A 16,992-nucleotide genomic window follows, 5' to 3' on the forward strand; every position below is an offset into this window, starting at 1 on the left:
GAGCAGTCTTGCCGTCTGATTCCTGCTGCCTAATGCCGGTCTCAGAGTCGTCTCTATCTTCTCAAGGAAGCCCAAGTGCCTTCTTCAGCTGCTGTCCTTTGGAACACCCACAGCCCCCCTGCCGCCCACACAGTCAAACAAAGCGCCCCTGCCAAACTGCTTATTTATCCCCGCCAGTGCGTGAAGTGTACAAATAAAAAGGCCCCTGTACACAAGGAACAGTTAACAACAAAAATCAACATTTAAGAGAGACGGCAGAAATTCCTTCCTAAAAGCTTTAGGATCTGCAGAACAGCTTCCCTCCGTGCCAACTTGGAAGCCCGCACGCCGGTCAATCGCTGACACTCTAGAGCAGGGATCTCAGCACTGTCCCCGCTGAGCATCGCCCACGGCTGAACAAGAGCCGCCTTGCTCAGAGCCTGGACACGATGAACATGGCGATTACAAAGGCGCAGCGAGCTGCGTGGTCTTGGACTCCCCCAGGGCCTCGCCGGCGCTCTGGAAGCGCTGGTGGAGTGGAAAGCAAGCGCGTTCGGAGACCTTCCTACTGTTTATAAACCGAAAGCACAGGCTTCCCCAGCCGGGTGGATGCCCTGGGCGCCAAGCCCTCCGCCAACGTCTCCCTTTTCCCCTTCCAATCCCCCACAAGGCTTCTCCCTCACTTCACAGGGCAATTGTGGAAGACAGGAATAAAGACGGCCTGCTTCCTGGCCTTCACCTGCCCCCTGGGCCGCACACACAGGCGAGGAGGGCTGGAGGCAGGGCAGGTGTTGCTGCCACCATCTGGCGCCTGGTATGCGCCGCCGAGCTGGGGCCGAGCCGGCCGGGATGTCGGTTCTTGCCTGCCTGCGGCTCCGGGGCAGCTCTTCCCCGCAGGAAACACCGCGCTTGGCCTGATGCTCCCCGACATTGCGGGCTGCTGGGCTGAGCACCCTGGCCGCACCCAGGTGCAAGGGATGTCGCGGCGAGGCCACTCAGCCTGGAGAAGCCGGCAGCCAGGGAGTGAGACAGCAGCCCCAGAGGCCTTATTCAGCTCCTCTGTCTGCCTTTGGGTCTCCTTAATAACAGGTCACTGGAGGGCCAAGTCACAGTGTGATCCCAAAACCTGCTGGGTCACTGTCACCCTCCATCCTGAAAACGAGCCAGCAACAAACCAACTGATTTCCTTTTTGATGGAACGAGGGAGAAACGCAACACGCATTACCTCAGTGAGGACAGAGCAGCCCGAACAGTGAAGGTTCCTGTGCTTTGGAAGAAATCACTCGGAAATCCTTGCTTCCGCGTCCTCCATCTCCCCCGCGCGAAGATCTGAAAATAGAAAACAGCAAAGTGCAGTGTCCCAGCCAGGCCGGGGTGTCAGGATCTGACGCGTCAGCGACACCCCCTGCGATGGCGCCAGCTGGACACCTGCTGCAGGTCCAGTGTTGCAGAGGTGAGGGGCCTGCGGGGGCCCCTGGGGGCTCTTCATTCACACACCCCCCCTTTTACAGCCACAGACCAGAGGCTCTGGGAGAGCACGCCAGGCCTCACAGGTGGTGTCTGTTATTGCTCTGTGTGCTGGGACGCCAGCTCAGGTTCAACGGATTCCAAAGCCTGGGCTATTAGCAAACCAGTGTTTTCAAAACGTACTTGACAGAGATTCACCATTTTAAAAAGTTCTACCACGTGAAGTGCGAACCAAGTCTTACCCTTGCTCTGGGCTATAAATGTTATGCTGTATACTGTTTCACAGGTTGTATATCTATCTAAGACATCCTTATTTATTTGAAAGGCAGGGTGACGGAGAGAGGCAGAGACAAAGAGACTGTCTATTCATTAGTTTATTCCCCTAGATGGCCACGAAGGGGCCAGGCCGAAGCCAGGAGCCTGGAACTCCATCCGGATCTCCCATGTGGGTGGCAGGGCCCAAGCATTCAGGCCTTCGTTGAATGCCTCCCGAGGGTCATTAGCAGGGAGCTGTGATCTGGCGTTGCAGGCAGCAGCTTAACGTGCTGCGCCACAAGGCCTGCCCTGCTGTGAATCTTTAAAGACAATATTTTCCTAGATTGTGGTGCAGCGGGTTAAGCCACAGCACGGGATACCAGCAATGTCGGAGCGCTCGTTCAAGTCCCCGCCACTTCCGATCCAGCTTCCTGCTTACGTGCCTGGGAGGCAGCGGAAGATGGCCCAAGTGCATGGGTCCCTGCCACCCACGTTGGAGACCCTGTGGAAGTTTCAGACTCCTGGATTCAGCCATTTGGGGAGTGAACCAGTGGATGGAAGATATTTTTTTCTCTCCCCCTCTCTTACTTTGCCTTTCAAATTAAAAAAAAAAAAAAAATTTCCCCCATTGCAAACCGTTAAACCGATTCTAATCTTCTCATGGGCCCCCATTCTTGGAAAAACACCGCGCTGAGATACAGTACCACACTGCAGGTTTCTCCAAAACCACGACAGAACCCACCGACGCCGTGGCCACGAAAACCTGACTGAGTAGCTGAGCTTCAGAATTAGAAACAAAGTCTTTGACCTCTAAAACAAGCACAAGGCAGAACACATATCCTCTATAATGGATCCTGAGCAGGGATAGTCCTATTTAGGGCCAAAGTCCAGAACGGAGTTATGCACTTACCTACAGCAAGAGCTTGCGTTCCAAAGTGGAACCGCGGAGAAACTAAAATCTCAGGTGGTTTACTACACAGCCTGCAAAGCAGCGGCTACCAGCGGGCGCTTGGGCGGTACCAGCACAGCGGACCCAAACCGTGCAGAAGCAGGAGGTGGAAGCTGCACGACCCTGGAGGCAGGGCCCTCCCTGCCTTGGCACGTCCCGTTCAATTCCAGCGGCTGGGGCTGCACCAAGGAAATCATCCAGTTCCGGTAGGGTCACGGCTGGGGTCCGACTCCCAATCCGGGGGAGGGGCCGCGTGACAGCGCTGGACCCGCGCCCAGCGCGTCCCGGCCCGGCCCCCGCCCTCCAACACGGCCACGCAGGGAGGCCGGGAGCCTGCTGAACGCCACCCGGAGGCCCGGCACCTGCGACTCTGCCTCCCCGCCGCGGAGCTGACAGCCCCACGGGAGCGTTTCCCCAGCCCCGGTTTCCAGGCTCCCTCCCGGGGAGAGCAGCGGTCCGCACGGCCGCGCCCCAGGGTCCCGGCCCCGCGCCCGCAGGCCGCGCCTCGCCCACCCGGCCCTGCGCGAGACCCTGCGAAGGGCACTTACAGGACTCGGCTTGTCCAGCGCCAGCGCGCTCCCCCCGGGGGTCCATGGCGCTTCCGGACCCGCGAGTCCGGTCGCAGCGCCGCACAGCACCGCCCAGAAAATGGACGCCGGCGGCTCGGCTCAGCCGGCCCGGCCCGCCCCCGGCGCGGGGCAGAGGACGCAGCCCGTCCGGGAAGAGGTCGGCCCGACCCCCAGGCCGGCGGGCTGGGGGGCAGCGCGGGGGAAGGGGGTCGTCGCGCCTCGGGCGCGGCCTGGGAGGGCGGTCGGGGCCCCCACGACGACCCGCGAGGCCCCAGGCCCGAGGCAGAGGGCCACAGGGGGCCCCCACGAGACCCTCGCCGCCTCCCACCGCCACCTCCCCATTTGGGACCTGCCAGGGCAGCCCAGGTGGGGCTTCAGGGCCATGGAGCCTACTCACCGTCAGCACCGGGCCGGGGGCCGCAGGGCTTTCCCCGGGCTCGCGACCCAAACTCCACACGCTTGCAAGCGCGTGGCACACAGAAAAATCCCGTGAGGTGTTCAGGGCGTTCAGTTCTCTGGAATGGGGTGTCACCTGTCTTCCTCCCGCCGTGGGGGGAGGCCAGACTGTTTTTCCAAAGGTAGGTTAAAAGCTATGCAATGCCAAGGACCTTAGGCCCGTTCTTTAACTATAAAGGGCACTCACTGCCCGCTGGGATCTTTCTTCCAAGTTCCCAGGGCTGGTCACTGAAACGGAGGGCCTGCCACGAACTCGGCTTCTGGATCTGACAGCCCAGCGCACTAATGTTCACGTGGGTCTCGCTTTTTTTTTTTTTTTTTTAATGTCATCGGTGTTCCCTGTGTTTTGACGCTACTGTCTTTGTTTGAAAATTTTCTTTAGAAGAGAGCCAGTGCCAGGCGACAGCAGGAAGGGACTGCGAAGGGTCCTCTCTGTGTGGCTTACAGCTTGCTTTTAGCCTGGAATGGGTGCTTGCAATGCGGCATCTCCGTTCCGGGGCCTGTTGTGATTTTGAGGCATGGAGTAGATTCCGGTATTAAGTACCAGGCCAGTAAAAGTTTAAATAGTAAAAGGAAACATATACTGCTGACTCCAAGTCAAATGAAAGAACCGTGTGTAACTTAAGCACGGAGTTCGGTTTTTGGAGGCTGGCGGGGTGGACAACATGCACGCACATGCAGGCCGACAGTTCCTGCGTCCTCAAAGCCCGGGCAGCCTCGATTTCTCTGCACCGTGGGCCACGTGCACACAAAGGTCTCCCACTAAGCTGCCTTTAGCAAGTAATGATTCATCATCCCGCCGAAACAACAACAACAAAACCCCTGCCATGTTTCTGTATCTGTAGCTGCCAATCAGAGCTTCCGCCAAACCTGAGTGAACCTGTGGCGATCATGGGTTCCGACATGAAGGTGCTCGTGGTCTCACTGCGTGTTTGCACGCTTCCACTGAGCCTCTTGGGCACTCAGAAAATTATTTGGAGGAAACTGAGGCACCCGGATTTAGAACCGGGGTTGGGAGGTACCGGCAGGTGGTTCTGTTCTCTGGGCTTCCCTGTGACTGGCAGGTAGCCAGTGGGAGAGCAAGACAACGGGGCGTTTGGTTTCAGCCGCTCTGTGGGTTGAAAGCCCAACTTCATCACCCTCCCTGCCTCAGCTTCCTCATCTATGAAATGGGACCGATACACATATTGGTGCCTGTCTCCCAGGGTTTTCTGAGAATTAAATAATACGTGTGAAGTATGTACGGTAGTTCTTGGCATGCAGTTCGTGCTCTGTAATTGCAAGCTGTTGTGGCTGCTGGTCCTGGAAGTTAAGTATTCGGAATTCTAAGCCCGTAGCATCCAGGCAGTGAGAGTCATGGATGCCACGTATAAAATAACCTTTATCTTCCAGAAATTTTCCATGGGTCATCTGCCAGGGTCACATGGGGAGTGACACAGAGGGGTTTAAGCACGAGTCTGACTCTCCGGCCCACTTTCTTGTGCTGCTAACGTGTTCCAGGTGGTACCTTGATCAGCTGCTGTCAACAGCTTGTTAAGCGCGAAAGCGGCTCTGGCTTCCCTAAGAGGCTTAGCAAGTGAATGGCCCCTCACAACCACTTGGGAATTCACAAACAGTGGCATTTCTTTCTCCCTGAAGCCAAATGTTTCTCCAGAAGCGAGGAGATTTCCCCAAATTGTTATTAATCACTGAAATATCACAGCAACAGCTTGAAACACCACAGCCTCAACCTTACATAATCAGCCAGTCCTTCAAAATTTTCCATTCTTCCTCATACCCCGTTGCAGATTCTCTCTCTTAATCATTCTTCTGAGTATGGGGAACCATCTGGAAATTTCCAGGAACGTCCCAACTCCGTCACAATTCTGTTCTTTTCTGTAAAGGTTTATCCCCCACCCTCCCCCCCGCAACTAACTGGGATGTATTTGAGTCTTTCTTCATAACACTCGGTATTTCAATGCGTGTGCCGATCTAAAAAACCCAAGACTCTGAAGATTCTCTCCTAAGTTCCTGGGGCTCCTGACCCTGTGCAGGGCCTTCCGGGCTGTCCTTGAGTTCCACCGTGAGGTTCCCGCGGGCCCACGACTGCCTGCTTCCAGCTTTCACACTAGGGCTGTTGGCCACGTGGGCTTTATTGCCCCCTTCTCGTTCTCTGCAGTGTTCCTATTACCATGCCGCCAGGCAACGCACCGAGGTGATGTCTCTTTAAATCCACTTGTGGCCTTGCTTTCCCAGCCAGGTTAGGACTCTATAACTCGGCACCTCCTAGGCCTCCTGCCCCTGTGCAGCTCTGTTAATGTGCGATTTCTCAGGTCCTCTTGCCGAGTGCTCACCAGGTCCCACGCCTGGCTTCCTTCCCCTTCTTTGGCCGCTTATCTCTGCCCCATCAGGCATTCTCGGGAATCCTGCAAGGCCTGTGTGTGCGAGGTTCTGCACGGCGGCAGCGTTTAGGGCCTGGGCTTCAGTAGTGCCGACGCCTCTGGGAGCCTGGCGGATGAATGTGGACACTGCTCCTGGAGGGGGGTGGGGGGTGTGAGCTGGGGCCTGCCGGCGGTGGGGCGGGGAGCAGCAGCCAGACTGCTGGCACCTAAAGCGGGGTGGGAGGTAGGCAGGGCCCTAGCCCCACACCAACCGTTGCCAGTTGAGACTAGGGGATCTGCAGAAATCGCCTGTGAAGTCCAAATGCGGGTTTTTATGTAAAATCTTTGAAATGCTGAACACTTCGAAAGGGAAAAAGGAAGCTGGATCTGAGCAAGCCGCTAGATGTAACTACCAATTTTCAGGAACTCTGAGACAGGAATGTAAAACAGCACTAAGGGACGCAGTCATTGGATTTCAGACGGAGGGAATTCTCCAGGCAAACAAGCTGTTTCTTCAACAAAAGTTTTGTAGCAATAGCAAAAATGAACAGGGTGAGAGAAAGCTATAGATGAAGGGAAATGGAAGAGAATATTCCTTGTACTAAATGGGCCTTTTTAAAAAAATCATCTTTTGAATAAAATTTTCTAAATGACATAACTAGGCAGGTTTGCATGCTCACTGGGATATTGGACATTATGAAAAGAATTACTGTTATTTGTTGAGATGGTATGGTATTGTAGTTATTTTTCTTTTTGAGTAGTTTTTATTTTTAAATTGCTGTGTTTAGGGGCCAACACTGTGACACAGTGGACTAAGGCTCTGCCTGAGGCACCGGCATCCCATAAGGGTGCTGGCTCAAGTCCTGGCTGCTCCACTTCCCATCTAGCTCTCTACTATGGCCTGGGAAAGCAGTAGAAGATGGCTCAAGTCCTTGGGCCCCTGCACCTGCATGGGAGATCTGGAAGAAGCTCCTGGCTCCTAGCTTAGGATCTGCACAGCTCCTGCCATTGTGGCCATTTGGGGAGTGAACCAGCGTATGGAAGACCTGTCTGTAACTTTACCTCTCAAATAAATAAATAAAATCTTAAAAAAAAAAAAACAGTAAAATCCCACTGTGTTTAGAAATATTTCAAACTGGGGTCAGTACTGTGGTACAGTGGAATAAGCTGCTGCCTGTGATGCCAGCATCCCATATGAGCACCAGTCTTGAGTCCCGGCTGCTCCACTTCCTATCCAGCTCCCTGCTAATGTGCCAGGGAAAGCAGCAGAAAAGGGTTCAAGTAATTGGGCCCCTGCCCATGTGGGAGACCAGGATGGAGTTTCCTGGCTCCTGGCTTCTGCCTGGCCCAGCCCTGACCATTATAGCCATTTGGGGAGCGAAACAGTAAATTACACAATCTCTCTCTGCCTCTGCCTCTCTGTAGCTCTGCCTTTTAAATAAATAAATAAATCTTTTAAAAGGGAAGTATTTCAAACTTATTTGCAAAAATAGTACAAAAAAATCCTCTGATTGATTTATCAATCATCATTTTTTTTCCTGAACCACTTGAAAGTTGCTGCCTTCATTCTTTTTTATACTCAGCATTTCTTTCCTAAGAAAACAGCATTTTGGGGCTGGCGCTGTGGCACTGCAGGTTAACACCCTGGCCTGAAGCACCAGCATCCCATATGGGTGCCGGTTCGAGACCTGGCTGCTCCACTTCTGATCCAGCTCTCTGCTATGCCTTGGGAAAGCAGTAGAAGATGGCCCAAGTCCTTGGGCCCCTGTACCCGCGTGGGAGACCCAGAAGAAGCTCCTGGCTTCGGATCACCACACTCTGCATATTGCAGCCAATTGAGAAGTGAACCATCAGATGGAAGACCTCTCTCTCTCTCTCTCTGTGCCTCTCCTCTCTCTGTGTAACTCTGACTTTCAAATAAATAAGTCTTTTTTTAAAAGAAAAGAAAACAGCGTTTTTCCTGGAATCCTTATCTTCTAGAAACTCGTACCGACGTATTTAGAGATTGAATGATATGAAGTCTGGAATTTGCTTCTGAATAATACAGGAAGGGATTTACGGAAGACAAGACTGGCCAACAACTGACAATTCTTGAAGAACGGGGATTCATTATGCTACTTCTACAAATGCTTAAGATTTTCATAGCAAAGATTTAAAAGGCTATGTTAATAAAATGTTCATGCTATGATATAAAGTGGATAAGAAGAAAATATGCAAATTGCTACCAAATATTTCTACAAGTTATTATCCCAACCATAAAAAAAATTCACCAGTTGGGACAGGCATTTGTCCTAGTGGTTAATACATTGGTTGGGACTCCTGCATCCCATATGAGCGTACCTAGGTTCCAGTCCCAGCTCTGCTCTCAGTTCCAGCTGCCCGCTTAATGTGCACCCTGGGAGGCAGTAGGTAGGTGAAGGCTAAAAAGCTGTGGGGCTGGTGTTGTGGCACAGTGGATTCAACTGCCCCCTGCAACGCTGGCAGCCCATATGAGCATCGGTTTGGGTTTGAGTCTCAGCTGCTCCACTTCCAACCCAGCTCCTTGCTAATGCACCTGGGAAACCAAAAGAAGATGCTCCAAGTGCCTGGGCCCCTGCCATCTGCATAGGAGACCCTGATGGAGTTCCTGGCTCCTGGCCTTGGCTTGGCCCAGCTCCAGACATTGCAACCATTTGGGGAGTAAACCAATGAATGGAAGATCTCTCTCTCTCTCTCTGTCAGTGCCTTTCAAGTAAATTAAAATAAGAAAAAAGTTGTGTCCTGGCCACCCACATGGGACATCTTGACTGAGTTCCCAGCTGCCTGGCCATTGCTGACAGCTGGGGACTGAACCAGCAGATGGGAACTCTGTCTCTCTACCTCTCAAATATACAATCTTTTTTTTTTTTTAATTTGTTGTTCCTAGATAAAAGACCAGAATGATACATGCCAAAATGTTAACATTCTGGATTATTTCACAGTTGGTTTATATTACTTCTGTAATCAGGAAAAAAGAAAAAAAAGTAATACAACCCCAAACTTAGAAAACAAAAATATTGGCTAATTCAGTAAAAATTACTGTTAGAAGTCAAGTAAAACATATTAAGCGTCTTCAAAAAGCTTGTGGGAAATGTGTATTACGAAAAAAAAATGCATAAAATGTCTGCACCTAAATAAATGTATCTTTTAATTCTGTTTTCCCACAAACTGCTGGAGGTACCTTCGTACGCATGGGCTTATCTGGTCAGTGGGCCCCAGTTTGCAGTTTTTGATTTAGAAAATGGGCCTGCAAGCCAAAGCCCAGGGGCCTAATCCAGCCTGTCTCTTGTTTTGATCCAGTTCACAAGCTGGGCATGATTTTTACATTAAGAAATTACATCTATTTATCAATGTATGTTGAAGGCAGAGACAGAAATCTTCCATCAGCTGCTTCACTTCCCACATACCTCCAACAGCTAGGGCTGGGCCAGACCAAAGCCAGGAGCCTGGAACTCAATCCGGGTCTCCCACATGGGTGACAGGGACCCAAGTACTTGAAGCATCACCTAATACCAGGGTATTAGCAGGAAGCTGGAAATGGAAGTAGAGCCAGCACTTGAACTCAGGCACTCCAATATGGATTGCAAGCATCCTAACTGTTGTACCAAATGCTTGCCCTGTTTTATATTTTTAATGATTGGGGGTTGGGGGAGGAGCCAAAAGAAGGATATTTCATGGCATGACATTCAAATTCCAATGACATAAGTTCTATGGAGACACAGCCACAGTCAATCATTTCTGCATCTAAGGCTGTATATCTATTCCTAATACTATAGACTACATTTTGAATTTCATCAATACAAAATTTGTATAAATTTCCTTCCTCCTTTGCTATATAAATGCCTACATAATATCCTCAGTTTTGCCTAGCCTCATTGTTAAATAAAATTTACTGGAGGCCATTGGTTTAGAATGAGTTCCTGTACCAGGCCCAACAGATCCAACCAAAATGGAGTCACTATGCTGAAAGTTCCATGTCACCAAACTGAAGCATAGTTGTTTATCTGACCTTCTGAGCAATCAGGAGAAAGATTCTAGTGGAATCCTCAAACAGGCCAGTTATAGCCAACATGACAAGGAAGTCCCCTTGTCTTCAACCCTTATAAGGAATGTAACTTGAAATAACCTGATATTAACCAATCTGCTTTTTGTACCGTGCTCTTTCCTTGTTCCTGTTCAAGCTGACTTAGGAAAACCAACCATGCTGCCAGGCCCAGTGGAGTATTTTTCTATTTTTATAGACGGGGTGCTGCCTGACTCACAAGTCGCTAGCAAAAGCCAATTTGATCTTTACACTCAATTTATTGAAATTTTATCTTTTGACATCACAAAGCCTAAAATATTTACTGTCTGACCCTTGACTGCAAAAGCCTGACAGCCACTGGATTGGAACTGGGCTTCCCCTGCGAAGTCAAAGCAGCTTGGATTAGCCGAAGGAGCTCTGGACTTGGAGTCACGCAAAGCCCTGCCACCTAACTCTCTGAGCGACCTGGAGAAGTCACAGCTTCAGTCCCCTTGCTGAGAGACTCAGAAGGGTCTAATGTCCACATGACAGCTGGGATCTGCAGTTTAAACTCCTGTCACAGCTCAGCAAGAGGGACAGGGGTGACAGCAGTGTTCTGTACCCGTGTGTCACCCCCGCGCGGTTTGCCAGGAGTCTGAGGGATTCAGACAATCAGAATATCCTTTAGGGATGGCTCAGCAGGCACTCAGACCAGGAGAAGAGGAAGGAAGAGGTGGGTCTGGGGGCTCTAAAGGCAGAGCAGCACGTTAACACGACTTTGGAACAAAGAGCTTCTGCCATCTGCAGCATCCAGATTGGGTGTGTCTCCCGCCTGGGCTTGCTCCCGGCACATCCACAGTCTGTTCAGTTCATTTACGTACGGTGCAATCCAGATCTGCTGGAGTAAGACAGGGCTGAGGGCTCCTGGGGCATTCTCAGCATGTAGACAAGGAGAGCTGGGATGGAAATGGAAACATCCGGGAACTCTGGGGTAGATCACCTCTCAGGACACAGAACGCAAGGTGGGTCGGCGACTGAGTGACAAGGCCAACGCTGTGACCGGAGCCTGACAGAACATCACAGCCTCTGAGCTGAAGCAGAGGCTCCCTTGGGCCTTTTGTGTTGCAATGCTCTAAGCTTTCTCCCTTGGAGCCTGGCAGCCCCAGCTTCAGGGTGTGGCACAGTGGGGCCACATCTCCTTTGTCTGCTCTGGCTGCGTCCTGGCCATGCCATTTGTCTTCTGCCCCCAACTCCCTTGGTGCTCAGACCACCGGCCCATTCTCTGCCACTTCAGTTCTCCAACACCCTGCGAATTTTAGACACTCTTTCAATGTTCAGGACAGGAAGCAAGAGAAAAGGGGGGGAAAATTACCAGGGCACTGCCCTTATGGGATTTAACCACATTCTCAGCTGGTGGCTTTTGTTTTCTCGGCTCACTGGCTTGTAAGGCCCCGGGGGCAGGGACTCGGCATCGTGCTTAGCACTGGGGAAGACGGGCAGGACTGTGAGGCCTTAATTAGAGCAAGGCCTCAGCCGCGTGGGAGATTTTAGCAGGCAAATGGAAAAGACATTTCAAAGCACCCATTTGGCAGCCATGACCATGGGGTAAGGAAGAGGGTTATTTTATTATATAAAACAAATAATGAAGGTCCCCCCACCCCCACTGCCTTTGATGAACACAGAAAGAACATTCACACTGGCATTTTAAAAACAAAACAGTACCAGAAAACAAACTCCCTCCATGGGCCTAACATGGTGAGTGCAGTAGCCTGAAGAGCTAGTCTCAAATTCGGAGTAGGAACAGTGACAAAGCAGGGAAGCCATGAAAGGAAAAGATGGAAAATCAGTTACAAGCTCAAGAGAGGGACCTTCTGGTCAGTGGGATGTTGGCGCCTTGGCAGTGGCATGCTGGGATCGCCCAACAAAGACGACTGCTTTGATAACCAGCCTCTGACTTACCTGCTGCCCAGAAACAGCCCGCTGCGAGACCCCCATGGTCGACCAGGGAAGGCGAAAAGGCAAAAGCGTCTTGCCTGCATCACAAATTCAAATGTTTGCATTCAGGAGCTTCTCGACTTAACATCTGCTCATGAATGCAAAAGTGGCAGCCGTTAGCGAGGTCACCTGGCAAGCTTGGAGAAGGGCAGCCAGGCAGACGGCGGCTTCTTAGGAGCCAAGACAAAGAGTCAAGTGAAGACGTGTCCTTGCCGTTGGCGGCACTGCCCCCACCCTGAAGGCTGGCCCCCAAGAAATGTATCAGAGGCCACCAGGGGACAGCATGCATCAGGGGGGACACACAATCATGCCTGGCTCCAGTCTTGGGTGGGAACCTGCACAGACTGTCCTAGGGACCATGCCATTCTTTCTGCCTTGGCTATAGCAGGGTCTGTCACATAGTAGATGCTCAATGAAGGCTTGGAGAAGTGAATTGAATTGTTGAAGTCCCCTCCACCACTGCCCGGCAACACTGCACTACAAAGGACAAGAACAAGCCTGTCTCCATGAAGGAGAATGTTTCGAGCTCCTCAAAACCGAAGGGAGTTTAAGGAGCTGGCCAGGCCACTTCAACTGTGAAAGGCAGAGTCTGCTAAACTATGACTCAAGTTCAGAAGGTGCCTGCAAAACGTTTAGAAGGCATGGAAAAGCCTTACACTCTGTAACTTGTAGAGCAAACCCACCCCTTTGTTCTTTGGCGTCCATCAGCCGACTAACCTAAAAATCCTAAGAGAGTTCTGGTTCTTAAGATGAATTTTCTTAGTACGTTTTGCACTAACTAAAAAAAAAAATCACTGTAAATGGTAAGATCTTTAGAACATTGCCAACAGAAAAAGATGCTTGTAGAGCAAAAGTGTTTTAGTGAAACCCGAAAAACCCTGACTGTGGATGGAGGCATTTTAGGACAAAGACTGTCTACTGGTAAGGTGGGGACAGACTCTTCCACTATTTTGCCACTGAAGACAATTAAATGGCTATCTCAGTGTTTTCCCTGAGTTTCAATTCCTGAGTTATCATTCAAAACAAAGCCAAAGGCTTCCCAGAAATTTCCTTGTCCCGAGAGGAGAGGCCTTTCTTGGGTTGGCACTGAAGCTGCGGCAGAATTTCATCACCACCTAGGGCTGCGATGGCTCCAGGTTCACTGCACCTCCGACAGCTTCAGGGTGGTGACCGGCTCAAAGGCAACGAATCCAGCTGCACACAGAACCCCGCCACTGGGCCACCCTCTTGCGGCAGGTGAGGTCGAGCTGAGTTAGGCTCCACCGCGAAGCGGGCAGACGCGGCTCTGAGACAGGGACAGTTACACAAAGCAAGGCAAGTTTGCAGTTGGAGCACGTGCACACGTCCGTCTGGTCACGCCACTGTCAGATCCTCACCTGGCTGGATCCTTCTCAGCATGCCGCGCTCCACTTCCTTGCCACCTCTCCTCCCCACAATGCATCACTCGCGGTTATCTGATTTTTATCTTACTTTATTTTTCTTCTTTACACTGGTTTCTTCAATTATGTGTTGACATGTTTATTTTTGCCTACTCTCCCCGCATGACACCCTGCCATACCAGAGGCAGGTCTGCAGGTAGCAGGTCTGTCTTGTTCGTCTAAACCTCCAGAATTTTCCTAACTACAGTAGGTGCTTCATAAACGTGTTTGCCAAGAAAGCTGATAAGAAGAACATTTTCCTTGGGAGGAGCCTGTTAAGATGAACTACATAGTACCAAGAACACAAGTCAGCACAATTGAGTACCAAAGAGAAAGATGCTAGGTCTTTTTCTAGATTCTTCTCAGTGAAGAGCTCAACAGCACAATCTGGCTGCCAATTCCCCTATAGGGAGCCATGTAAATGGCTGAGGTAGCAAGAGATCAATGCTGGTAGTCTCACTGAGTTCAAGCTTGGGCAAATATTTCCCATTTTTCAAAGAAAAAGAGAGAGTGGAGAATTTTATACTATAAATCACTCAGGCAGAAAACCACACATTTGCCCATCTCATTTTGGTGAGAACAAAGCAGTTGTTTGCACATTCCTCCTGATGCACCTGCTCTGGCCTGCCCCAAACACCTTAGCCAGAGAGTGTAAATGGGTTAAGCTCAGTAACTGAAACAAAGACATGGGGTAAGTGCCATCCTCTACAATCAGCAGGAAACGTTTTCAACTGATCTGACAAATCCAGTAATAACTGTAAATGGGTAAGTTTAGAAAAGCTTTGTGCCTTGTTAACATGGCTGTGAAATATGAAGGCAAAGCATTAAGACGAAACACAACAAAGTAATAAATAGTAATTATTCTTCCATTCACTGGTCTATTTATTAGAATGACAATGGTACAATATACTTCCCAACAGTCTTACTTGGCCTTCTAGCTCCTTGAATTGTGTTTAAAATTCTTTTAGGCAAGACCAAGAGCAACATAAATGAATAATGCCATAAAAAAAATCATTAGGTTTGAAAACCTACAAGATGACGTAACCATGCTTGAGTTAAAAACCAAAGGATGGAGGATTTATAAAAGAAGAAATATATTGTTGCATTTTTATGGTAAACAACTGCATTGAATCCATTTCATCTTGTAATTAAGATTCAAATGGGTTCAAAATGATGAATTTGTTCTGGCCTATCAAAAAAGAAGACATTGCAGTTGCAATCTTTGTGATTAGCAGTAGTGTTTTAATTACAAACGCTGGCTCACTATTTGCTCAAGAGTGAACAATCAGCTTGATCCCCCTGCCACTGTTAATGCTACCAGTACTAAAAGAAATAGGCAACACTGAATCAGGTTTATCCTGAATGACACTATCTTCAAAATGTACATAGTCACTTTAAGTCACAGACAAGAAGGAAAATGGCTCCCAAGTAGCCCCCCCCTAAAAAGAGGTGTTGCAGGAAGAACATTTCATGGCAAGCCAGAAAAACGAAATCACTGTGAGATAAATTATGCTCTAATATAACTGAGCCAGAGAAAGACGTGAGCCAGTAAAATATTTTAGTTGGCCTCAAAACATCAACAATAACAACAACAACAACAACACAACAGTACTCCTTACCCCTTTAGCCCGTAAGAGGTCTAACTTCAGACATGGGGCTGGGGAATCTCAGACAAAGCCACTACTGACACAATGGTTCTGAATCTCCACGTTCACATCGGCACACCTCAGGGAGGCTTCAGGTCTAACACACTACCCAGCAAGACCTTGCCACCAAGGCTCAGTGTGCCTTCTCCTTGGAGAGGTAGGCTTGGCTTCGCGTCCTTCTTTATGGAGAGCCCTGAGGTTCCCAATGGAGGATCAGGGCAAACAAGAGCATCAGCATTTTCTGTGCTCACAATTTCTGAGATACCTTTTGTTTCAGTGGCGCTGGTGAACTCGTGATAATGAAACTACACCTCTGTACACATTGACCTGCATTCTGGAGCACATTACAAAGAAAACCTTAATTTTGAAAGTATTGAGCACAAAGGAAAGAGAGAGAGAGAGAGAGAAGCTGTCACCGTGCAAGCTTTCTCTGTAGGGTTAGAAGCAGGGCTTAATTTTTAAGGCTTGCAGAAGGCATTTAAAAACATCTAAAGCCAGTTCAGATCTTATGTGAGGGGAAAAAGAACTGCAAAAATTTCACTAAATATTGGTTTCCTTTGAAAAGACATTCTTTTGCATATCTGTTATTGCATTTTTAAATACTATTTGGTTACCAAGGAAACAGATTCTGGCCCAGTGTTAATTTGAAACTAAAATATATTTGAGAAGCTTAAAGGAAAGGATTGATGAAATTATTTGGAAAGTGCCAGAATTTGGTTCTTACAGAAGCACAGCTGTATGGTCTGCAGTGAGCTATTCCAGGGGTTTGGTTTCATTTAGTGAAGCCCGATATCTTCTTCCAGGGCCGTCTATATTTAATATCTCCCCTTTTTAAAATTGTAACTCCTCATCCCCCATTTTATATGTATATAAAATTTGTATATTTATTCTTATATACTACCTAAAATTGGTTTTGAAAGCATATACATTTTTATCTTTCATATATAACACGCTTAAAGACCGTTTCTGAAAATTTAAATATTTTTAATGTTTCTTATTAAGCTTGTTTGTGCGCTTTCAAATTATCTCCACAAACCCATTTATTTTTAGTTTCAAGCTCAAATGAAGCTGAATCATCAGATTTTCAAAAAATTCTTTTGTTGTGTAATGGCGCCACACCTATCATATATATGCTTTTTTTTTTTTAAAAAAGGAAGCATCTCACTTTTATAGCAGTATCATTTTATAAATTTATAAGCGCTGCATATTTATATGGTATCTGAATAGGAGAGGCTACCCAATTTAATATCCTCCCCCCAAAAAGATTACAGCTGTCTTATTTACTTTGTATTTTAAAAGCCATATTTTAATGCATCTAATGTTATTGCTGCAGAGCTCAAAATAATCTATAAAACATGCAAATTTCAACCTACCTGTGTGTGTGTCACTTAATGCAGTGCTAGCAGGACAAGACACTCGGCCATTTTTATGTAAAGCGATGGAGACCAACTGACTTCTCCGTCTTCTTACTCACAAGTTTTAGAAGCAATTGCCACACACACGAAAAATCACACGCAGAACAGCTTGAATGTACTGTGATCACGAGAACTGAATTTATCAACAGGAAAACAGGATTGAAAAAAGAAGTTTCTCATCCAAGGTTTCTCTGAGGCTGCGACCAAGGAGGTGGTGTGTTGAGTTTTTTCCCTTCCTCCTCTCAGAGTTCAAAGCTCGGAGCTGACCACTGCAAAGGCCACTGTCACGTTTGCTGAGAATCAACCCACGGGTACCAGCAGTGAAAATACAAATGTGAGAGCCCAAGTTGCTTGCCCACGATGGAGGGCACAAGAATTAAAAATAGATTCCACCTTGCCTTCTACCTGCATAATAAACACGGAAGTTTCAAGTGTTTAATTTGATATTCACATTAATTAACA

At 48.8% G+C, this 16,992-nt stretch overlaps 1 protein-coding gene across 4 annotated transcripts in view; it reads right to left on the reverse strand.

The window, feature by feature from the left end:
* The window catches only part of ZBTB38 (zinc finger and BTB domain containing 38), a 155,076-nt gene that overhangs the window by 51,726 nt on the left and 86,358 nt on the right, over nucleotides 1-16,992 (reverse strand). Inside the window, exons 1-2 of one of the 4 annotated variants that reach the window (XM_062213979.1) lie at nucleotides 3,617-3,726; nucleotides 1,205-1,308 (exon numbers count right to left, since the gene is read on the reverse strand). The gene's annotated coding sequence lies outside the window, so the exon portion shown is untranslated. Of the gene's footprint in view, nucleotides 1-1,204; nucleotides 1,309-2,611; nucleotides 2,839-3,198; nucleotides 3,289-3,616; nucleotides 3,727-16,992 lie in introns of those variants that run through there. The other 3 variants (XM_062213960.1, XM_062213970.1, XM_062213951.1) reach the window with 3 other exon arrangements.

This window comes from Lepus europaeus, chromosome 2 (assembly GCF_033115175.1).
Source record: "Lepus europaeus isolate LE1 chromosome 2, mLepTim1.pri, whole genome shotgun sequence".
In the NCBI taxonomy this organism is placed as follows: Eukaryota; Metazoa; Chordata; class Mammalia; order Lagomorpha; family Leporidae; genus Lepus; species Lepus europaeus.